Consider the following 21,506-nt stretch of genomic DNA (forward strand, 5'->3'; position numbering starts at 1 on the left):
GTTGGAATTGTATATGCAGAATTTTAGCTAGGATCATGTAACGCAAATTGTTAATAGCAGTCCACACGTGAATGGGGGACGCTCCGAATGCTTATGCTTTTGATACTAGGATTAATTACGGAACGTAAGGGGTTCAACTGCGAGAAGACGCCCTCAGCTGTTTCTCCCAGCAGGAAAGACATCTCTCCGTTTTGGGTGCTGCATGCGCATGCATTTTACAAACGTGCATGCGATGTACTAGTTCCTGGGAAACGAATAGAATCGCTGTACGTGCCAGTCTTTACGTATAGATATAAGTGTGCGAAGACGGCTTAATCCTGCCACGTAGATTGCTTTCCACATGACGCACTTGCCAGTCTCTTGGGCCGGTGGCTCACATGCAGTTTGTCCTGTTGCATGGCTTACTTTCAGAGACTCGCAAGTTTATCGTAGTGTTTGGTTGTCGCGAAAGTGAAAAATAGGGCCTGTCCGGGATTTGAACGCGGGACATCCTGCACCCAAAGCAGGAATCATACCCCTAGACCAACAGGCCGCACAAGGAAGCACGTCTGCACCCCGCCACCTACTGACATCTTGCCGCACTTGCTAGTTGCAGCATTCAATCTGGACGATATTCTCAAAGAGCTTTCTTAATCCGACACCCACAACATGAGCTGTGCTGAACACCAGTGTATGTGAATGCTCAAAGAGCTGCTAGAGTTGTGTGTCAGTATTTCGACCGTGTGAAGTGCAAATGTTATCGTGTCACGCACTATCCGCCCACTACGTAGCGTTCTGTGTCAGCACGCAGTTTTCGACAGTACTCTGTGTCCATAGCTGTTTCCATAGCTAGGCTGCTTCCAGCACAATGCATGCACCATACGAAAGTGGCCGTTGCGCGATTTTGATTACCTGAGCCTTCGACATCACTTTATGTACGAATGCTGGCAAGAATTCTTGCTACATTCGAAGGTGCACCTTCCACTTTCAGCCTACCTGGTTGCTTCATTTGCCACGCAAACACTTCCTGAGGACGCTACATGAAATAACATCGCATCTTATAGGCTTAATGACATGATGCTACTGAATTGAAGACCGCTACAGGCATCCGGTTCCTTGGTGTAATGGTTAGCACTCTGGACTTTGAATCCAGCGATCCGAGTTTGAGTCTTGGTGGAACCTGACGCAGTGTTTTGCGCTCGTTTCTAGAAATGTGTACGAGCCGGTAGTTGTAATTGTATATGCAGAATTTTAGCTAGGATCATGTAACGCAAATTGTTAATAGCAGTCCACACGTGAATGGGGGACGCTCCAAATGCTTATGCTTTTGATACTAGGATTAATAACGGAACGTAAGGGGTTCAACTGCGAGAAGACGCCCTCAGCTGTTTCTCCCAGCAGGAAAGACATCTCTCCGTTTTGGGTGCTGCATGCTCATGCATTTTACAAACGTGCATGCGATGTACTAGTTCCTGGGAAACGAATAGAATCGCTGTACGTGCCAGTCTTTACGTATAGATATAAGTGAGCGAAGACGGCTTAATCCTGCCACGTAGATTGCTTTCCACATGACGCACTTGCCAGTCTCTTGGGCCGGTGGCTCACATGCAGTTTGTCCTGTTGCATGGCTTACTTTCAGAAACTCGCAAGTTTATCGTAGTGTTTGGTTGTCGCGAAAGTGAAAAGTAGGGCCTGTCCGGGATTTGAACCCGGGACCTCCTGCACCCAAAGCAGGAATCATACCCCTAGACCAACAGGCCGCACAAGGAAGCACGTCTGCACCCCGCCACCTACTGACATCTTGCCGCACTTGCTAGTTGCAGCATACAATCTGGACGATATTCTCAAAGAGCTTTCTTAATCCGACACCCACAACATGAGCTGTGCTGAACACCAGTGTATGTGAATGCTCAAAGAGCTGCTAGAGTTGTGTGTCAGTATTTCGACCGTGTGAAGTGCAAATGTTATCGTGTCACGCACTATCCGCCCACTACGTAGCGTTCTGTGTCAGCACGCAGTTTTCGACAGTACTCTGTGTCCATAGCTGTTTCCATAGCTAGGCTGCTTCCAGCACAATGCATGCACCATACGAAAGTGGCCGTTGCGCGATTTTGATTACCTGAGCCTTCGACATCACTTTATGTACGAATACTGGCAAGAATTCTTGCTACATTCGAAGGTGCACCTTCCACTTTCAGCCTACCTGGTTGCTTCATTTGCCACGCAAACACTTCCTGAGGACGCTACATGAAATAACATCGCATCTTATTGGCTTAATGACATGATGCTACTGAATTGAAGACCGCTACAGGCATCCGGTTCCTTGGTGTAATGGTTAGCACTCTGGACTTTGAATCCAGCGATCCGAGTTCGAGTCTTGGTGGAACCTGACGCAGTGTTTTGCGCTCGTTTCTAGAAATGTGTACGAGCCGGTAGTTGGAATTGTATATGCAGAATTTTAGCTAGGATCATGTAACGCAAATTGTTAATAGCAGTCCACACGTGAATGGGGGACGCTCCAAATGCTTATGCTTTTGATACTAGAATTAATAACGGAACGTAAGGGGTTCAACTGCGAGAAGACGCCCTCAGCTGTTTCTCCCAGCAGGAAAGACATCTCTCCGTTTTGGGTGCTGCATGCGCATGCATTTTACAAACGTGCATGCGATGTACTAGTTCCTGGGAAACGAATAGAATCGCTGTACGTGCCAGTCTTTACGTATTGATATAAGTGAGCGAAGACGGCTTAATCCTGCCACGTAGATTGCTTTCCACATGACGCACTTGCCAGTCTCTTGGGCCGGTGGCTCACATGCAGTTTGTCCTGTTGCATGGCTTACTTTCAGAAACTCGCAAGTTTATCGTAGTGTTTGGTTGTCGCGAAAGTGAAAAGTAGGGCCTGTCCGGGATTTGAACCCGGCACCTCCTGCACCAAAGCAGGAATCATACCCCTAGACCAACAGGCCGCACAAGGAAGCACGTCTGCACCCCGCCACCTACTGACATCTTGCCGCACTTGCTAGTTGCAGCATACAATCTGGACGATATTCTCAAAGAGCTTTCTTAATCCGACACCCACAACATGAGCTGTGCTGAACACCAGTGTATGTGAATGCTCAAAGAGCTGCTAGAGTTGTGTGTCAGTATTTCGACCGTGTGAAGTGCAAATGTTATCGTGTCACGCACTATCCGCCCACTACGTAGCGTTCTGTGTCAGCACGCAGTTTTCGACAGTACTCTGTGTCCATAGCTGTTTCCATAGCTAGGCTGCTTCCAGCACAATGCATGCACCATACGAAAGTGGCCGTTGCGCGATTTTGATTACCTGAGCCTTCGACATCACTTTATGTACGAATACTGGCAAGAATTCTTGCTACATTCGAAGGTGCACCTTCCACTTTCAGCCTACCTGGTTGCTTCATTTGCCACGCAAACACTTCCTGAGGACGCTACATGAAATAACATCGCATCTTATTGGCTTAATGACATGATGCTACTGAATTGAAGACCGCTACAGGCATCCGGTTCCATGGTGTAATGGTTAGCACTCTGGACTTTGAATCCAGCGATCCGAGTTCGAGTCTCGGTGGAACCTGACGCTGTGTTTTGCGCTCGTTTCTAGAAATGTGTAAGAGCCGGTAGTTGAATCCAGCGATCCGAGTTCGAGTCTCGGTGGAACCTGACGCTGTGTTTTGCGCTCGTTTCTAGAAATGTGTAAGAGCCGGTAGTTGGAATTGTATATGCAGAATTTTAGCTAGGATCATGTAACGCAAATTGTTAATAGCAGTCCACACGTGAATGGGGGACGCTCCAAATGCTTATGCTTTTGATACTAGGATTAATAACGGAACGTAAGGGGTTCAACTGCGAGAAGACGCCCTCAGCTGTTTCTCCCAGCAGGAAAGACATCTCTCCGTTTTGGGTGCTGCATGCGCATGCATTTTACAAACGTGCATGCGATGTACTAGTTCCTGGGAAACGAATAGAATCGCTGTACGTGCCAGTCTTTACGTATAGATATAAGTGAGCAAAGACGGCTTAATCCTGCCACGTAGATTGCTTTCCACATGACGCACTTGCCAGTCTCTTGGGCCGGTGGCTCACATGCAGTTTGTCCTGTTGCATGGCTTACTTTCAGAGACTCGCAAGTTTATCGTAGTGTTTGGTTGTCGCGAAAGTGAAAAATAGGGCCTGTCCGGGATTTGTACCCGGGACATCCTGCACCCAAAGCAGAATCATACCCCTAGACCAACAGGCCGCACGTCTGCACCCCGCCACCTACTGACATTTTGCCGCACTTGCTAGTTGCAGCATACAATCTGGACGATATTCTCAAAGAGCTTTCTTAATCCGACACCCACAACATGAGCTGTGCTGAACACCAGTGTATGTGAATGCTCAAAGAGCTGCTAGAGTTGTGTGTCAGTATTTCGACCGTGTGAAGTGCAAATGTTATCGTGTCACGCACTATCCGCCCACTACGTAGCGTTCTGTGTCAGCACGCAGTTTTCGACAGTACTCTGTGTCCATAGCTGTTTCCATAGCTAGGCTGCTTCCAGCACAATGCATGCACCATACGAAAGTGGCCGTTGCGCGATTTTGATTACCTGAGCCTTCGACATCACTTTATGTACGAATACTGGCAAGAATTCTTGCTACATTCGAAGGTGCACCTTCCACTTTCAGCCTACCTGGTTGCTTCATTTGCCACGCAAACACTTCCTGAGGACGCTACATGAAATAACATCGCATCTTATTGGCTTAATGACATGATGCTACTGAATTGAAGACCGCTACAGGCATCCGGTTCCTTGGTGTAATGGTTAGCACTCTGGACTTTGAATCCAGCGATCCGAGTTCGAGTCTTGGTGGAACCTGACGCAGTGTTTTGCGCTCGTTTCTAGAAATGTGTACGAGCCGGTAGTTGGAATTGTATATGCAGAATTTTAGCTAGGATCATGTAACGCAAATTGTTAATAGCAGTCCACACGTGAATGGGGGACGCTCCAAATGCTTATGCTTTTGATACTAGAATTAATAACGGAACGTAAGGGGTTCAACTGCGAGAAGACGCCCTCAGCTGTTTCTCCCAGCAGGAAAGACATCTCTCCGTTTTGGGTGCTGCATGCGCATGCATTTTACAAACGTGCATGCGATGTACTAGTTCCTGGGAAACGAATAGAATCGCTGTACGTGCCAGTCTTTACGTATTGATATAAGTGAGCGAAGACGGCTTAATCCTGCCACGTAGATTGCTTTCCACATGACGCACTTGCCAGTCTCTTGGGCCGGTGGCTCACATGCAGTTTGTCCTGTTGCATGGCTTACTTTCAGAAACTCGCAAGTTTATCGTAGTGTTTGGTTGTCGCGAAAGTGAAAAGTAGGGCCTGTCCGGGATTTGAACCCGGCACCTCCTGCACCAAAGCAGGAATCATACCCCTAGACCAACAGGCCGCACAAGGAAGCACGTCTGCACCCCGCCACCTACTGACATCTTGCCGCACTTGCTAGTTGCAGCATACAATCTGGACGATATTCTCAAAGAGCTTTCTTAATCCGACACCCACAACATGAGCTGTGCTGAACACCAGTGTATGTGAATGCTCAAAGAGCTGCTAGAGTTGTGTGTCAGTATTTCGACCGTGTGAAGTGCAAATGTTATCGTGTCACGCACTATCCGCCCACTACGTAGCGTTCTGTGTCAGCACGCAGTTTTCGACAGTACTCTGTGTCCATAGCTGTTTCCATAGCTAGGCTGCTTCCAGCACAATGCATGCACCATACGAAAGTGGCCGTTGCGCGATTTTGATTACCTGAGCCTTCGACATCACTTTATGTACGAATACTGGCAAGAATTCTTGCTACATTCGAAGGTGCACCTTCCACTTTCAGCCTACCTGGTTGCTTCATTTGCCACGCAAACACTTCCTGAGGACGCTACATGAAATAACATCGCATCTTATTGGCTTAATGACATGATGCTACTGAATTGAAGACCGCTACAGGCATCCGGTTCCATGGTGTAATGGTTAGCACTCTGGACTTTGAATCCAGCGATCCGAGTTCGAGTCTCGGTGGAACCTGACGCTGTGTTTTGCGCTCGTTTCTAGAAATGTGTAAGAGCCGGTAGTTGAATCCAGCGATCCGAGTTCGAGTCTCGGTGGAACCTGACGCTGTGTTTTGCGCTCGTTTCTAGAAATGTGTAAGAGCCGGTAGTTGGAATTGTATATGCAGAATTTTAGCTAGGATCATGTAACGCAAATTGTTAATAGCAGTCCACACGTGAATGGGGGACGCTCCAAATGCTTATGCTTTTGATACTAGGATTAATAACGGAACGTAAGGGGTTCAACTGCGAGAAGACGCCCTCAGCTGTTTCTCCCAGCAGGAAAGACATCTCTCCGTTTTGGGTGCTGCATGCGCATGCATTTTACAAACGTGCATGCGATGTACTAGTTCCTGGGAAACGAATAGAATCGCTGTACGTGCCAGTCTTTACGTATAGATATAAGTGAGCAAAGACGGCTTAATCCTGCCACGTAGATTGCTTTCCACATGACGCACTTGCCAGTCTCTTGGGCCGGTGGCTCACATGCAGTTTGTCCTGTTGCATGGCTTACTTTCAGAGACTCGCAAGTTTATCGTAGTGTTTGGTTGTCGCGAAAGTGAAAAATAGGGCCTGTCCGGGATTTGTACCCGGGACATCCTGCACCCAAAGCAGAATCATACCCCTAGACCAACAGGCCGCACGTCTGCACCCCGCCACCTACTGTCATTTTGCCGCACTTGCTAGTTGCAGCATACAATCTGGACGATATTCTCAAAGAGCTTTCTTAATCCGACACCCACAACATGAGCTGTGCTGAACACCAGTGTATGTGAATGCTCAAAGAGCTGCTAGAGTTGTGTGTCAGTATTTCGACCGTGTGAAGTGCAAATGTTATCGTGTCACGCACTATCCGCCCACTACGTAGCGTTCTGTGTCAGCACGCAGTTTTCGACAGTACTCTGTGTCCATAGCTGTTTCCATAGCTAGGCTGCTTCCAGCACAATGCATGCACCATACGAAAGTGGCCGTTGCGCGATTTTGATTACCTGAGCCTTCGACATCACTTTATGTACGAATACTGGCAAGAATTCTTGCTACATTCGAAGGTGCACCTTCCACTTTCAGCCTACCTGGTTGCTTCATTTGCCACGCAAACACTTCCTGAGGACGCTACATGAAATAACATCGCATCTTATTGGCTTAATGACATGATGCTACTGAATTGAAGACCGCTACAGGCATCCGGTTCCTTGGTGTAATGGTTAGCACTCTGGACTTTGAATCCAGCGATCCGAGTTCGAGTCTTGGTGGAACCTGATGCAGTGTTTTGCGCTCGTTTCTAGAAATGTGTACGAGCCGGTAGTTGGAATTGTATATGCAGAATTTTAGCTATGATCATGTAACGCAAATTGTAAATAGCAGTCCACACGTGAATGGGGGACGCTCCGAATGCTTATGCTTTTGATACTAGGATTAATTACGGAACGTAAGGGGTTCAACTGCGACAAGACGCCCTCAGCTGTTTCTTTCAGCAGGAAAGACATCTCTCCGTTTTGGGTGCTGCATGCGCATGCATTTTACAAACGTGCATGCGATGTACTAGTTCCTGGGAAACGAATAGAATCGCTGTACGTGCCAGTCTTTACGTATAGATATAAGTGTGCGAAGACGGCTTAATCCTGCCACGTAGATTGCTTTCCACATGACGCACTTGCCAGTCTCTTGGGCCGGTGGCTCACATGCAGTTTGTCCTGTTGCATGGCTTACTTTCAGGGACTCGCAAGTTTATCGTAGTGTTTGGTTGTCGCGAAAGTGAAAAATAGGGCCTGTCCGGGATTTGAACGCGGGACATCCTGCACCCAAAGCAGGAATCATACCCCTAGACCAACAGGCCGCACAAGGAAGCACGTCTGCACCCCGCCACCTACTGACATCTTGCCGCACTTGCTAGTTGCAGCATTCAATCTGGACGATATTCTCAAAGAGCTTTCTTAATCCGACACCCACAACATGAGCTGTGCTGAACACCAGTGTATGTGAATGCTGAAAGAGCTGCTAGAGTTGTGTGTCAGTATTTCGACCGTGTGAAGTGCAAATGTTATCGTGTCACGCACTATCCGCCCACTACGTAGCGTTCTGTGTCAGCACGCAGTTTTCGACAGTACTCTGTGTCCATAGCTGTTTCCATAGCTAGGCTGCTTCCAGCACAATGCATGCACCATACGAAAGTGGCCGTTGCGCGATTTTGATTACCTGAGCCTTCGACATCACTTTATGTACGAATACTGGCAAGAATTCTTGCTACATTCGAAGGTGCACCTTCCACTTTCAGCCTACCTGGTTGCTTCATTTGCCACGCAAACACTTCCTGAGGACGCTACATGAAATAACATCGCATCTTATTGGCTTAATGACATGATGCTACTGAATTGAAGAGCGCTACAGGCATACGGTTCCATGGTGTAATGGTTAGCACTCTGGACTTTGAATCCAGCGATCCGAGTTCGAGTCTCGGTGGAACCTGACGCTGTGTTTTGCGCTCGTTTCTAGAAATGTGTACGAGCCGGTAGTTGGAATTGTATATGCAGAATTTTAGCTAGGATCATGTAACGCAAATTGTTAATAGCAGTCCACACGTGAATGGGGGACGCTCCAAATGCTTATGCTTTTGATACTAGGATTAATAACGGAACGTAAGGGGTTCAACTGCGAGAAGACGCCCTCAGCTGTTTCTCCCAGCAGGAAAGACATCTCTCCGTTTTGGGTGCTGCATGCGCATGCATTTTACAAACGTGCATGCGATGTACTAGTTCCTGGGAAACGAATAGAATCGCTGTACGTGCCAGTCTTTACGTATAGATATAAGTGAGCGAAGACGGCTTAATCCTGCCACGTAGATTGCTTTCCACATGACGCACTTGCCAGTCTCTTGGGCCGGTGGCTCACATGCAGTTTGTCCTGTTGCATGGCTTACTTTCAGAGACTCGCAAGTTTATCGTAGTGTTTGGTTGTCGCGAAAGTGAAAAGTAGGGCCTGTCCGGGATTTGAACCCGGGACCTCCTGCACCCAAAGCAGGAATCATACCCCTAGACCAACAGGCCGCACAAGGAAGCACGTCTGCACCCCGCCACCTACTGACATCTTGCCGCACTTGCTAGTTGCAGCATACAATCTGGACGATATTCTCAAAGAGCTTTCTTAATCCGACACCCACAACATGAGCTGTGCTGAACACCAGTGTATGTGAATGCTGAAAGAGCTGCTAGAGTTGTGTGTCAGTATTTCGACCGTGTGAAGTGCAAATGTTATCGTGTCACGCACTATCCGCCCACTACGTAGCGTTCTGTGTCAGCACGCAGTTTTCGACAGTACTCTGTGTCCATAGCTGTTTCCATAGCTAGGCTGCTTCCAGCACAATGCATGCACCATACGAAAGTGGCCGTTGCGCGATTTTGATTACCTGAGCCTTCGACATCACTTTATGTACGAATACTGGCAAGAATTCTTGCTACATTCGAAGGTGCACCTTCCACTTTCAGCCTACCTGGTTGCTTCATTTGCCACGCAAACACTTCCTGAGGACGCTACATGAAATAACATCGCATCTTATTGGCTTAATGACATGATGCTACTGAATTGAAGACCGCTACAGGCATCCGGTTCCTTGGTGTAATGGTTAGCACTCTGGACTTTGAATCCAGCGATCCGAGTTCGAGTCTTGGTGGAACCTGACGCTGTGTTTTGCGCTCGTTTCTAGAAATGTGTACGAGCCGGTAGTTGGAATTGTATATGCAGAATTTTAGCTAGGATCATGTAACGCAAATTGTTAATAGCAGTCCACACGTGAATGGGGGACGCTCCAAATGCTTATGCTTTTGATACTAGGATTAATAACGGAACGTAAGGGGTTCAACTGCGAGAAGACGCCCTCAGCTGTTTCTCCCAGCAGGAAAGACATCTCTCCGTTTTGGGTGCTGCATGCGCATGCATTTAACAAACGTGCATGCGATGTACTAGTTCCTGGGAAACGAATAGAATCGCTGTACGTGCCAGTCTTTACGTATAGATATAAGTGAGCAAAGACGGCTTAATCCTGCCACGTAGATTGCTTTCCACATGACGCACTTGCCAGTCTCTTGGGCCGGTGGCTCACATGCAGTTTGTCCTGTTGCATGGCTTTCTTTCAGAGACTCGCAAGTTTATCGTAGTGTTTGGTTGTCGCGAAAGTGAAAAACAGGGCCTGTCCGGGATTTGAACCCGGGACATCCTGCACCCAAAGCAGGAATCATACCCCTAGACCAACAGGCCGCACAAGGAAGCACGTCTGCACCCCGCCACCTACTGACATCTTGCCGCACTTGCTAGTTGCAGCATACAATCTGGACCATATTCTCAAAGAGCTTTCTTAATCCGACACCCACAACATGAGCTGTGCTGAACACCAGTGTATGTGAATGCTCAAAGAGCTGCTAGAGTTGTGTGTCAGTATTTCGACCGTGTGAAGTGCAAATGTTATCGTGTCACGCACTATCCGCCCACTACGTAGCGTTCTGTGTCAGCACGCAGTTTTCGACAGTACTCTGTGTCCATAGCTGTTTCCATAGCTAGGCTGCTTCCAGCACAATGCATGCACCATACGAAAGTGGCCGTTGCGCGATTTTGATTACCTGAGCCTTCGACATCACTTTATGTACGAATACTGGCAAGAATTCTTGCTACATTCGAAGGTGCACCTTCCACTTTCAGCCTACCTGGTTGCTTCATTTGCCACGCAAACACTTCCTGAGGACGCTACATGAAATAACATCGCATCTTATAGGCTTAATGACATGATGCTACTGAATTGAAGACCGCTACAGGCATCCGGTTCCTTGGTGTAATGGTTAGCACTCTGGACTTTGAATCCAGCGATCCGAGTTTGAGTCTTGGTGGAACCTGACGCAGTGTTTTGCGCTCGTTTCTAGAAATGTGTACGAGCCGGTAGTTGGAATTGTATATGCAGAATTTTAGCTAGGATCATGTAACGCAAATTGTTAATAGCAGTCCACACGTGAATGGGGGACGCTCCAAATGCTTATGCTTTTGATACTAGGATTAATAACGGAACGTAAGGGGTTCAACTGCGAGAAGACGCCCTAAGCTGTTTCTCCCAGCAGGAAAGACATCTCTCCGTTTTGGGTGCTGCATGCTCATGCATTTTACAAACGTGCATGCGATGTACTAGTTCCTGGGAAACGAATAGAATCGCTGTACGTGCCAGTCTTTACGTATAGATATAAGTGAGCGAAGACGGCTTAATCCTGCCACGTAGATTGCTTTCCACATGACGCACTTGCCAGTCTCTTGGGCCGGTGGCTCACATGCAGTTTGTCCTGTTGCATGGCTTACTTTCAGAAACTCGCAAGTTTATCGTAGTGTTTGGTTGTCGCGAAAGTGAAAAGTAGGGCCTGTCCGGGATTTGAACCCGGGACCTCCTGCACCCAAAGCAGGAATCATACCCCTAGAACAACAGGCCGCACAAGGAAGCACGTCTGCACCCCGCCACCTACTGACATCTTGCCGCACTTGCTAGTTGCAGCATACAATCTGGACGATATTCTCAAAGAGCTTTCTTAATCCGACACCCACAACATGAGCTGTGCTGAACACCAGTGTATGTGAATGCTGAAAGAGCTGCTAGAGTTGTGTGTCAGTATTTCGACCGTGTGAAGTGCAAATGTTATCGTGTCACGCACTATCCGCCCACTACGTAGCGTTCTGTGTCAGCACGCAGTTTTCGACAGTACTCTGTGTCCATAGCTGTTTCCATAGCTAGGCTGCTTCCAGCACAATGCATGCACCATACGAAAGTGGCCGTTGCGCGATTTTGATTACCTGAGCCTTCGACATCACTTTATGTACGAATACTGGCAAGAATTCTTGCTACATTCGAAGGTGCACCTTCCACTTTCAGCCTACCTGGTTGCTTCATTTGCCACGCAAACACTTCCTGAGGACGCTACATGAAATAACATCGCATCTTATAGGCTTAATGACATGATGCTACTGAATTGAAGACCGCTACAGGCATCCGGTTCCTTGGTGTAATGGTTAGCACTCTGGACTTTGAATCCAGCGATCCGAGTTTGAGTCTTGGTGGAACCTGACGCAGTGTTTTGCGCTCGTTTCTAGAAATGTGTACGAGCCGGTAGTTGGAATTGTATATGCAGAATTTTAGCTAGGATCATGTAACGCAAATTGTTAATAGCAGTCCACACGTGAATGGGGGACGCTCCAAATGCTTATGCTTTTGATACTAGGATTAATAACGGAACGTAAGGGGTTCAACTGCGAGAAGACGCCCTAAGCTGTTTCTCCCAGCAGGAAAGACATCTCTCCGTTTTGGGTGCTGCATGCTCATGCATTTTACAAACGTGCATGCGATGTACTAGTTCCTGGGAAACGAATAGAATCGCTGTACGTGCCAGTCTTTACGTATAGATATAAGTGAGCGAAGACGGCTTAATCCTGCCACGTAGATTGCTTTCCACATGACGCACTTGCCAGTCTCTTGGGCCGGTGGCTCACATGCAGTTTGTCCTGTTGCATGGCTTACTTTCAGAAACTCGCAAGTTTATCGTAGTGTTTGGTTGTCGCGAAAGTGAAAAGTAGGGCCTGTCCGGGATTTGAACCCGGGACCTCCTGCACCCAAAGCAGGAATCATACCCCTAGAACAACAGGCCGCACAAGGAAGCACGTCTGCACCCCGCCACCTACTGACATCTTGCCGCACTTGCTAGTTGCAGCATACAATCTGGACGATATTCTCAAAGAGCTTTCTTAATCCGACACCCACAACATGAGCTGTGCTGAACACCAGTGTATGTGAATGCTCAAAGAGCTGCTAGAGTTGTGTGTCAGTATTTCGACCGTGTGAAGTGCAAATGTTATCGTGTCACGCACTATCCGCCCACTACGTAGCGTTCTGTGTCAGCACGCAGTTTTCGACAGTACTCTGTGTCCATAGCTGTTTCCATAGCTAGGCTGCTTCCAGCACAATGCATGCACCATACGAAAGTGGCCGTTGCGCGATTTTGATTACCTGAGCCTTCGACATCACTTTATGTACGAATACTGGCAAGAATTCTTGCTACATTCGAAGGTGCACCTTCCACTTTCAGCCTACCTGGTTGCTTCATTTGCCACGCAAACACTTCCTGAGGACGCTACATGAAATAACATCGCATCTTATTGGCTTAATGACATGATGCTACTGAATTGAAGACCGCTACAGGCATCCGGTTCCTTGGTGTAATGGTTAGCACTCTGGACTTTGAATCCAGCGATCCGAGTTCGAGTCTTGGTGGAACCTGACGCTGTGTTTTGCGCTCGTTTCTAGAAATGTGTACGAGCCGGTAGTTGGAATTGTATATGCAGAATTTTAGCTAGGATCATGTAACGCAAATTGTTAATAGCAGTCCACACGTGAATGGGGGACGCTCCAAATGCTTATGCTTTTGATACTAGGATTAATAACGGAACGTAAGGGGTTCAACTGCGAGAAGACGCCCTCAGCTGTTTCTCCCAGCAGGAAAGACATCTCTCCGTTTTGGGTGCTGCATGCGCATGCATTTAACAAACGTGCATGCGATGTACTAGTTCCTGGGAAACGAATAGAATCGCTGTACGTGCCAGTCTTTACGTATAGATATAAGTGAGCAAAGACGGCTTAATCCTGCCACGTAGATTGCTTTCCACATGACGCACTTGCCAGTCTCTTGGGCCGGTGGCTCACATGCAGTTTGTCCTGTTGCATGGCTTTCTTTCAGAGACTCGCAAGTTTATCGTAGTGTTTGGTTGTCGCGAAAGTGAAAAACAGGGCCTGTCCGGGATTTGAACCCGGGACATCCTGCACCCAAAGCAGGAATCATACCCCTAGACCAACAGGCCGCACAAGGAAGCACGTCTGCACCCCGCCACCTACTGACATCTTGCCGCACTTGCTAGTTGCAGCATACAATCTGGACCATATTCTCAAAGAGCTTTCTTAATCCGACACCCACAACATGAGCTGTGCTGAACACCAGTGTATGTGAATGCTCAAAGAGCTGCTAGAGTTGTGTGTCAGTATTTCGACCGTGTGAAGTGCAAATGTTATCGTGTCACGCACTATCCGCCCACTACGTAGCGTTCTGTGTCAGCACGCAGTTTTCGACAGTACTCTGTGTCCATAGCTGTTTCCATAGCTAGGCTGCTTCCAGCACAATGCATGCACCATACGAAAGTGGCCGTTGCGCGATTTTGATTACCTGAGCCTTCGACATCACTTTATGTACGAATACTGGCAAGAATTCTTGCTACATTCGAAGGTGCACCTTCCACTTTCAGCCTACCTGGTTGCTTCATTTGCCACGCAAACACTTCCTGAGGACGCTACATGAAATAACATCGCATCTTATAGGCTTAATGACATGATGCTACTGAATTGAAGACCGCTACAGGCATCCGGTTCCTTGGTGTAATGGTTAGCACTCTGGACTTTGAATCCAGCGATCCGAGTTTGAGTCTTGGTGGAACCTGACGCAGTGTTTTGCGCTCGTTTCTAGAAATGTGTACGAGCCGGTAGTTGGAATTGTATATGCAGAATTTTAGCTAGGATCATGTAACGCAAATTGTTAATAGCAGTCCACACGTGAATGGGGGACGCTCCAAATGCTTATGCTTTTGATACTAGGATTAATAACGGAACGTAAGGGGTTCAACTGCGAGAAGACGCCCTAAGCTGTTTCTCCCAGCAGGAAAGACATCTCTCCGTTTTGGGTGCTGCATGCTCATGCATTTTACAAACGTGCATGCGATGTACTAGTTCCTGGGAAACGAATAGAATCGCTGTACGTGCCAGTCTTTACGTATAGATATAAGTGAGCGAAGACGGCTTAATCCTGCCACGTAGATTGCTTTCCACATGACGCACTTGCCAGTCTCTTGGGCCGGTGGCTCACATGCAGTTTGTCCTGTTGCATGGCTTACTTTCAGAAACTCGCAAGTTTATCGTAGTGTTTGGTTGTCGCGAAAGTGAAAAGTAGGGCCTGTCCGGGATTTGAACCCGGGACCTCCTGCACCCAAAGCAGGAATCATACCCCTAGAACAACAGGCCGCACAAGGAAGCACGTCTGCACCCCGCCACCTACTGACATCTTGCCGCACTTGCTAGTTGCAGCATACAATCTGGACGATATTCTCAAAGAGCTTTCTTAATCCGACACCCACAACATGAGCTGTGCTGAACACCAGTGTATGTGAATGCTCAAAGAGCTGCTAGAGTTGTGTGTCAGTATTTCGACCGTGTGAAGTGCAAATGTTATCGTGTCACGCACTATCCGCCCACTACGTAGCGTTCTGTGTCAGCACGCAGTTTTCGACAGTACTCTGTGTCCATAGCTGTTTCCATAGCTAGGCTGCTTCCAGCACAATGCATGCACCATACGAAAGTGGCCGTTGCGCGATTTTGATTACCTGAGCCTTCGACATCACTTTATGTACGAATACTGGCAAGAATTCTTGCTACATTCGAAGGTGCACCTTCCACTTTCAGCCTACCTGGTTGCTTCATTTGCCACGCAAACACTTCCTGAGGACGCTACATGAAATAACATCGCATCTTATTGGCTTAATGACATGATGCTACTGAATTGAAGACCGCTACAGGCATCCGGTTCCATGGTGTAATGGTTAGCACTCTGGACTTTGAATGCAGCGATCCGAGTTCGAGTCTCGGTGGAACCTGACGCTGTGTTTTGCGCTCGTTTCTAGAAATGTGTACGAGCCGGTAGTTGGAATTGTATATGCAGAATTTTAGCTAGGATCATGTAACGCAAATTGTTAATAGCAGTCCACACGTGAATGGGGGACGCTCCAAATGCTTATGCTTTTGATACTAGGATTAATAACGGAACGTAAGGGGTTCAACTGCGAGAAGACGCCCTCAGCTGTTTCTCCCAGCAGGAAAGACATCTCTCCGTTTTGGGTGCTGCATGCGCATGCATTTTACAAACGTGCATGCGATGTACTAGTTCCTGGGAAACGAATAGAATCGCTGTACGTGCCAGTCTTTACGTATAGATATAAGTGAGCAAAGACGGCTTAATCCTGCCACGTAGATTGCTTTCCACATGACGCACTTGCCAGTCTCTTGGGCCGGTGGCTCACATGCAGTTTGTCCTGTTGCATGGCTTACTTTCAGAGACTCGCAAGTTTATCGTAGTGTTTGGTTGTCGCGAAAGTGAAAAGTAGGGCATGTCCGGGATTTGAACCCGGGACCTCCTGCACCCAAAGCAGGAATCATACCCCTAGACCAACAGGCCGCACAAGGAAGCACGTCTGCACCCCGCCACCTACTGACATCTTGCCGCACTTGCTAGTTGCAGCATACAATCTGGACGATATTCTCAAAGAGCTTTCTTAATCCGACACCCACAACATGAGCTGTGCTGAACACCAGTGTATGTGAATGCTGAAAGAGCTGCTAGAGTTGTGTGTCAGTATTTCGACCGTGTGAAGTGCAAATGTTATCGTGTCACGCACTATCCGCCCAGTACGTAGCGTTCTGTGTCAGCACGCAGTTTTCGACAGTACTCTGTGTCCATAGCTGTTTCCATAGCTAGGCTGCTTCCAGCACAATGCATGCACCATACGAAAGTGGCCGTTGCGCGATTTTGATTACCTGAGCCTTCGACATCACTTTATGTACGAATACTGGCAAGAATTCTTGCTACATTCGAAGGTGCACCTTCCACTTTCAGCCTACCTGGTTGCTTCATTTGCCACGCAAACACTTCCTGAGGACGCTACATGAAATAACATCGCATCTTATTGGCTTAATGACATGATGCTACTGAATTGAAGAGCGCTACAGGCATCCGGTTCCATGGTGTAATGGTTAGCACTCTGGACTTTGAATCCAGCGATCCGAGTTCGAGTCTCGGTGGAACCTGACGCTGTGTTTTGCGCTCGTTTCTAGAAATGTGTACGAGCCGGTAGTTGGAATTGTATATGCAGAATTTTAGCTAGGATCATGTAACGCAAATTGTTAATAGCAGTCCACACGTGAATGGGGGACGCTCCAAATGCTTATGCTTTTGATACTAGGATTAATAACGGAACGTAAGGGGTTCAACTGCGAGAAGACGCCCTCAGCTGTTTCTCCCAGCAGGAAAGACATCTCTCCGTTTTGGGTGCTGCATGCGCATGCATTTTACAAACGTGCATGCGATGTACTAGTTCCTGGGAAACGAATAGAATCGCTGTACGTGCCAGTCTTTACGTATAGATATAAGTGAGCGAAGACGGCTTAATCCTGCCACGTAGATTGCTTTCCACATGACGCACTTGCCAGTCTCTTGGGCCGGTGGCTCACATGCAGTTTGTCCTGTTGCATGGCTTACTTTCAGAAACTCGCAAGTTTATCGTAGTGTTTGGTTGTCGCGAAAGTGAAAAGTAGGGCCTGTCCGGGATTTGAACCCGGGACCTCCTGCACCCAAAGCAGGAATCATACCCCTAGACCAACAGGCCGCACAAGGAAGCACGTCTGCACCCCGCCACCTACTGACATCTTGCCGCACTTGCTAGTTGCAGCATACAATCTGGACCATATTCTCAAAGAGCTTTCTTAATCCGACACCCACAACATGAGCTGTGCTGAACACCAGTGTATGTGAATGCTCAAAGAGCTGCTAGAGTTGTGTGTCAGTATTTCGACCGTGTGAAGTGCAAATGTTATCGTGTCACGCACTATCCGCCCACTACGTAGCGTTCTGTGTCAGCACGCAGTTTTCGACAGTACTCTGTGTCCATAGCTGTTTCCATAGCTAGGCTGCTTCCAGCACAATGCATGCACCATACGAAAGTGGCCGTTGCGCGATTTTGATTACCTGAGCCTTCGACATCACTTTATGTACGAATACTGGCAAGAATTCTTGCTACATTCGAAGGTGCACCTTCCACTTTCAGCCTACCTGGTTGCTTCATTTGCCACGCAAACACTTCCTGAGGACGCTACATGAAATAACATCGCATCTTATTGGCTTAATGACATGATGCTACTGAATTGAAGACCGCTACAGGCATCCGGTTCCTTGGTGTAATGGTTAGCACTCTGGACTTTGAATCCAGCGATCCGAGTTCGAGTCTTGGTGGAACCTGACGCTGTGTTTTGCGCTCGTTTCTAGAAATGTGTACGAGCCGGTAGTTGGAATTGTATATGCAGAATTTTAGCTAGGATCATGTAACGCAAATTGTTAATAGCAGTCCACACGTGAATGGGGGACGCTCCAAATGCTTATGCTTTTGATACTAGGATTAATAACGGAACGTAAGGGGTTCAACTGCGAGAAGACGCCCTCAGCTGTTTCTCCCAGCAGGAAAGACATCTCTCCGTTTTGGGTGCTGCATGCGCATGCATTTAACAAACGTGCATGCGATGTACTAGTTCCTGGGAAACGAATAGAATCGCTGTACGTGCCAGTCTTTACGTATAGATATAAGTGAGCAAAGACGGCTTAATCCTGCCACGTAGATTGCTTTCCACATGACGCACTTGCCAGTCTCTTGGGCCGGTGGCTCACATGCAGTTTGTCCTGTTGCATGGCTTTCTTTCAGAGACTCGCAAGTTTATCGTAGTGTTTGGTTGTCGCGAAAGTGAAAAACAGGGCCTGTCCGGGATTTGAACCCGGGACATCCTGCACCCAAAGCAGGAATCATACCCCTAGACCAACAGGCCGCACAAGGAAGCACGTCTGCACCCCGCCACCTACTGACATCTTGCCGCACTTGCTAGTTGCAGCATACAATCTGGACCATATTCTCAAAGAGCTTTCTTAATCCGACACCCACAACATGAGCTGTGCTGAACACCAGTGTATGTGAATGCTCAAAGAGCTGCTAGAGTTGTGTGTCAGTATTTCGACCGTGTGAAGTGCAAATGTTATCGTGTCACGCACTATCCGCCCACTACGTAGCGTTCTGTGTCAGCACGCAGTTTTCGACAGTACTCTGTGTCCATAGCTGTTTCCATAGCTAGGCTGCTTCCAGCACAATGCATGCACCATACGAAAGTGGCCGTTGCGCGATTTTGATTACCTGAGCCTTCGACATCACTTTATGTACGAATACTGGCAAGAATTCTTGCTACATTCGAAGGTGCACCTTCCACTTTCAGCCTACCTGGTTGCTTCATTTGCCACGCAAACACTTCCTGAGGACGCTACATGAAATAACATCGCATCTTATAGGCTTAATGACATGATGCTACTGAATTGAAGACCGCTACAGGCATCCGGTTCCTTGGTGTAATGGTTAGCACTCTGGACTTTGAATCCAGCGATCCGAGTTTGAGTCTTGGTGGAACCTGACGCAGTGTTTTGCGCTCGTTTCTAGAAATGTGTACGAGCCGGTAGTTGGAATTGTATATGCAGAATTTTAGCTAGGATCATGTAACGCAAATTGTTAATAGCAGTCCACACGTGAATGGGGGACGCTCCAAATGCTTATGCTTTTGATACTAGGATTAATAACGGAACGTAAGGGGTTCAACTGCGAGAAGACGCCCTAAGCTGTTTCTCCCAGCAGGAAAGACATCTCTCCGTTTTGGGTGCTGCATGCTCATGCATTTTACAAACGTGCATGCGATGTACTAGTTCCTGGGAAACGAATAGAATCGCTGTACGTGCCAGTCTTTACGTATAGATATAAGTGAGCGAAGACGGCTTAATCCTGCCACGTAGATTGCTTTCCACATGACGCACTTGCCAGTCTCTTGGGCCGGTGGCTCACATGCAGTTTGTCCTGTTGCATGGCTTACTTTCAGAAACTCGCAAGTTTATCGTAGTGTTTGGTTGTCGCGAAAGTGAAAAGTAGGGCCTGTCCGGGATTTGAACCCGGGACCTCCTGCACCCAAAGCAGGAATCATACCCCTAGAACAACAGGCCGCACAAGGAAGCACGTCTGCACCCCGCCACCTACTGACATCTTGCCGCACTTGCTAGTTGCAGCATACAATCTGGACGATATTCTCAAAGAGCTTTCTTAATCCGACACCCACAACATGAGCTGTGCTGAACACCAGTGTATGTGAATGCTCAAAGAGCTGCTAGAGTTGTGTGTCAGTATTTCGACCGTGTGAAGTGCAAATGTTATCGTGTCACGCACTATCCGCCCAGTACGTAGCGTTCTGTGTCAGCACGCTGTTTTCGACAGTACTCTGTGTCCATAGCTGTTTCCATAGCTAGGCTGCTTCCAGCACAATGCATGCACCATACGAAAGTGGCCGTTGCGCGATTTTGATTACCTGAGCCTTCGACATCACTTTATGTACGAATACTGGCAAGAATTCTTGCTACATTCGAAGGTGCACCTTCCACTTTCAGCCTACCTGGTTGCTTCATTTGCCACGCAAACACTTCCTGAGGACGCTACATGAAATAACATCGCATCTTATTGGCTTAATGACATGATGCTACTGAATTGAAGACCGCTACAGGCATCCGGTTCCATGGTGTAATGGTTAGCACTCTGGACTTTGAATCCAGCGATCCGAGTTCGAGTCTCGGTGGAACCTGACGCTGTGTTTTGCGCTCGTTTCTAGAAATGTGTACGAGCCGGTAGTTGGAATTGTATATGCAGAATTTTAGCTAGGATCATGTAACGCAAATTGTTAATAGCAGTCCACACGTGAATGGGGGACGCTCCAAATGCTTATGCTTTTGATACTAGGATTAATAACGGAACGTAAGGGGTTCAACTGCGAGAAGACGCCCTCAGCTGTTTCTCCCAGCAGGAAAGACATCTCTCCGTTTTGGGTGCTGCATGCGCATGCATTTTACAAACGTGCATGCGATGTACTAGTTCCTGGGAAACGAATAGAATCGCTGTACGTGCCAGTCTTTACGTATAGATATAAGTGAGCAAAGACGGCTTAATCCTGCCACGTAGATTGCTTTCCACATGACGCACTTGCCAGTCTCTTGGGCCGGTGGCTCACATGCAGTTTGTCCTGTTGCATGGCTTACTTTCAGAGACTCGCAAGTTTATCGTAGTGTTTGGTTGTCGCGAAAGTGAAAAGTAGGGCATGTCCGGGATTTGAACCCGGGACCTCCTGCACCCAAAGCAGGAATCATATCCCTAGACCAACAGGCCGCACAAGGAAGCACGTCTGCACCCCGCCACCTACTGACATCTTGCCGCACTTGCTAGTTGCAGCATACAATCTGGACGATATTCTCAAAGAGCTTTCTTAATCCGACACCCACAACATGAGCTGTGCTGAACACCAGTGTATGTGAATGCTGAAAGAGCTGCTAGAGTTGTGTGTCAGTATTTCGACCGTGTGAAGTGCAAATGTTATCGTGTCACGCACTATCCGCCCAGTACGTAGCGTTCTGTGTCAGCACGCAGTTTTCGACAGTACTCTGTGTCCATAGCTGTTTCCATAGCTAGGCTGCTT

The 21,506-nt window shown here is 47.9% G+C and overlaps 26 non-coding genes across 26 annotated transcripts; 12 read left to right on the top strand and 14 right to left on the bottom strand.

The window, feature by feature from the left end:
* Window positions 1-460: 460 nt before the first annotated feature.
* Window positions 461-532, bottom strand: Trnap-ugg (transfer RNA proline (anticodon UGG)). The gene has a single exon. It is a non-coding gene; the product is annotated as a tRNA-Pro (tRNA).
* A 1,135-nt stretch (window positions 533-1,667) lies between these two features.
* On the bottom strand, window positions 1,668-1,739 carry Trnap-ugg (transfer RNA proline (anticodon UGG)). The gene has a single exon. It is a non-coding gene; the product is annotated as a tRNA-Pro (tRNA).
* Window positions 1,740-2,296: 557 nt separating this feature from the next.
* On the top strand, window positions 2,297-2,368 carry Trnaq-uug (transfer RNA glutamine (anticodon UUG)). Its single transcript has one exon. It is a non-coding gene; the product is annotated as a tRNA-Gln (tRNA).
* Window positions 2,369-3,502: 1,134 nt separating this feature from the next.
* Trnaq-uug (transfer RNA glutamine (anticodon UUG)) lies at window positions 3,503-3,574 on the top strand. Its single transcript has one exon. It is a non-coding gene; the product is annotated as a tRNA-Gln (tRNA).
* A 1,210-nt stretch (window positions 3,575-4,784) lies between these two features.
* Trnaq-uug (transfer RNA glutamine (anticodon UUG)) lies at window positions 4,785-4,856 on the top strand. The gene has a single exon. It is a non-coding gene; the product is annotated as a tRNA-Gln (tRNA).
* Window positions 4,857-5,990: 1,134 nt separating this feature from the next.
* Window positions 5,991-6,062, top strand: Trnaq-uug (transfer RNA glutamine (anticodon UUG)). The gene has a single exon. It is a non-coding gene; the product is annotated as a tRNA-Gln (tRNA).
* Window positions 6,063-7,272: 1,210 nt separating this feature from the next.
* Window positions 7,273-7,344, top strand: Trnaq-uug (transfer RNA glutamine (anticodon UUG)). The gene has a single exon. It is a non-coding gene; the product is annotated as a tRNA-Gln (tRNA).
* A 506-nt stretch (window positions 7,345-7,850) lies between these two features.
* Window positions 7,851-7,922, bottom strand: Trnap-ugg (transfer RNA proline (anticodon UGG)). Its single transcript has one exon. It is a non-coding gene; the product is annotated as a tRNA-Pro (tRNA).
* A 557-nt stretch (window positions 7,923-8,479) lies between these two features.
* On the top strand, window positions 8,480-8,551 carry Trnaq-uug (transfer RNA glutamine (anticodon UUG)). Its single transcript has one exon. It is a non-coding gene; the product is annotated as a tRNA-Gln (tRNA).
* A 506-nt stretch (window positions 8,552-9,057) lies between these two features.
* Trnap-ugg (transfer RNA proline (anticodon UGG)) lies at window positions 9,058-9,129 on the bottom strand. The gene has a single exon. It is a non-coding gene; the product is annotated as a tRNA-Pro (tRNA).
* A 557-nt stretch (window positions 9,130-9,686) lies between these two features.
* Trnaq-uug (transfer RNA glutamine (anticodon UUG)) lies at window positions 9,687-9,758 on the top strand. Its single transcript has one exon. It is a non-coding gene; the product is annotated as a tRNA-Gln (tRNA).
* Window positions 9,759-10,264: 506 nt separating this feature from the next.
* On the bottom strand, window positions 10,265-10,336 carry Trnap-ugg (transfer RNA proline (anticodon UGG)). Its single transcript has one exon. It is a non-coding gene; the product is annotated as a tRNA-Pro (tRNA).
* Window positions 10,337-11,471: 1,135 nt separating this feature from the next.
* Window positions 11,472-11,543, bottom strand: Trnap-ugg (transfer RNA proline (anticodon UGG)). The gene has a single exon. It is a non-coding gene; the product is annotated as a tRNA-Pro (tRNA).
* Window positions 11,544-12,678: 1,135 nt separating this feature from the next.
* On the bottom strand, window positions 12,679-12,750 carry Trnap-ugg (transfer RNA proline (anticodon UGG)). The gene has a single exon. It is a non-coding gene; the product is annotated as a tRNA-Pro (tRNA).
* Window positions 12,751-13,307: 557 nt separating this feature from the next.
* Trnaq-uug (transfer RNA glutamine (anticodon UUG)) lies at window positions 13,308-13,379 on the top strand. The gene has a single exon. It is a non-coding gene; the product is annotated as a tRNA-Gln (tRNA).
* Window positions 13,380-13,885: 506 nt separating this feature from the next.
* Window positions 13,886-13,957, bottom strand: Trnap-ugg (transfer RNA proline (anticodon UGG)). The gene has a single exon. It is a non-coding gene; the product is annotated as a tRNA-Pro (tRNA).
* A 1,135-nt stretch (window positions 13,958-15,092) lies between these two features.
* On the bottom strand, window positions 15,093-15,164 carry Trnap-ugg (transfer RNA proline (anticodon UGG)). The gene has a single exon. It is a non-coding gene; the product is annotated as a tRNA-Pro (tRNA).
* A 557-nt stretch (window positions 15,165-15,721) lies between these two features.
* Trnaq-uug (transfer RNA glutamine (anticodon UUG)) lies at window positions 15,722-15,793 on the top strand. Its single transcript has one exon. It is a non-coding gene; the product is annotated as a tRNA-Gln (tRNA).
* A 506-nt stretch (window positions 15,794-16,299) lies between these two features.
* Trnap-ugg (transfer RNA proline (anticodon UGG)) lies at window positions 16,300-16,371 on the bottom strand. Its single transcript has one exon. It is a non-coding gene; the product is annotated as a tRNA-Pro (tRNA).
* Window positions 16,372-16,928: 557 nt separating this feature from the next.
* On the top strand, window positions 16,929-17,000 carry Trnaq-uug (transfer RNA glutamine (anticodon UUG)). Its single transcript has one exon. It is a non-coding gene; the product is annotated as a tRNA-Gln (tRNA).
* A 506-nt stretch (window positions 17,001-17,506) lies between these two features.
* Trnap-ugg (transfer RNA proline (anticodon UGG)) lies at window positions 17,507-17,578 on the bottom strand. The gene has a single exon. It is a non-coding gene; the product is annotated as a tRNA-Pro (tRNA).
* A 557-nt stretch (window positions 17,579-18,135) lies between these two features.
* On the top strand, window positions 18,136-18,207 carry Trnaq-uug (transfer RNA glutamine (anticodon UUG)). Its single transcript has one exon. It is a non-coding gene; the product is annotated as a tRNA-Gln (tRNA).
* Window positions 18,208-18,713: 506 nt separating this feature from the next.
* Trnap-ugg (transfer RNA proline (anticodon UGG)) lies at window positions 18,714-18,785 on the bottom strand. The gene has a single exon. It is a non-coding gene; the product is annotated as a tRNA-Pro (tRNA).
* A 1,135-nt stretch (window positions 18,786-19,920) lies between these two features.
* On the bottom strand, window positions 19,921-19,992 carry Trnap-ugg (transfer RNA proline (anticodon UGG)). Its single transcript has one exon. It is a non-coding gene; the product is annotated as a tRNA-Pro (tRNA).
* A 557-nt stretch (window positions 19,993-20,549) lies between these two features.
* Window positions 20,550-20,621, top strand: Trnaq-uug (transfer RNA glutamine (anticodon UUG)). Its single transcript has one exon. It is a non-coding gene; the product is annotated as a tRNA-Gln (tRNA).
* A 506-nt stretch (window positions 20,622-21,127) lies between these two features.
* On the bottom strand, window positions 21,128-21,199 carry Trnap-ugg (transfer RNA proline (anticodon UGG)). The gene has a single exon. It is a non-coding gene; the product is annotated as a tRNA-Pro (tRNA).
* Between the last annotated feature and the right edge of the window lie 307 nt (window positions 21,200-21,506).

Source organism: Schistocerca cancellata, chromosome 2, assembly GCF_023864275.1.
Source record: "Schistocerca cancellata isolate TAMUIC-IGC-003103 chromosome 2, iqSchCanc2.1, whole genome shotgun sequence".
In the NCBI taxonomy this organism is placed as follows: domain Eukaryota; kingdom Metazoa; phylum Arthropoda; class Insecta; order Orthoptera; family Acrididae; genus Schistocerca; species Schistocerca cancellata.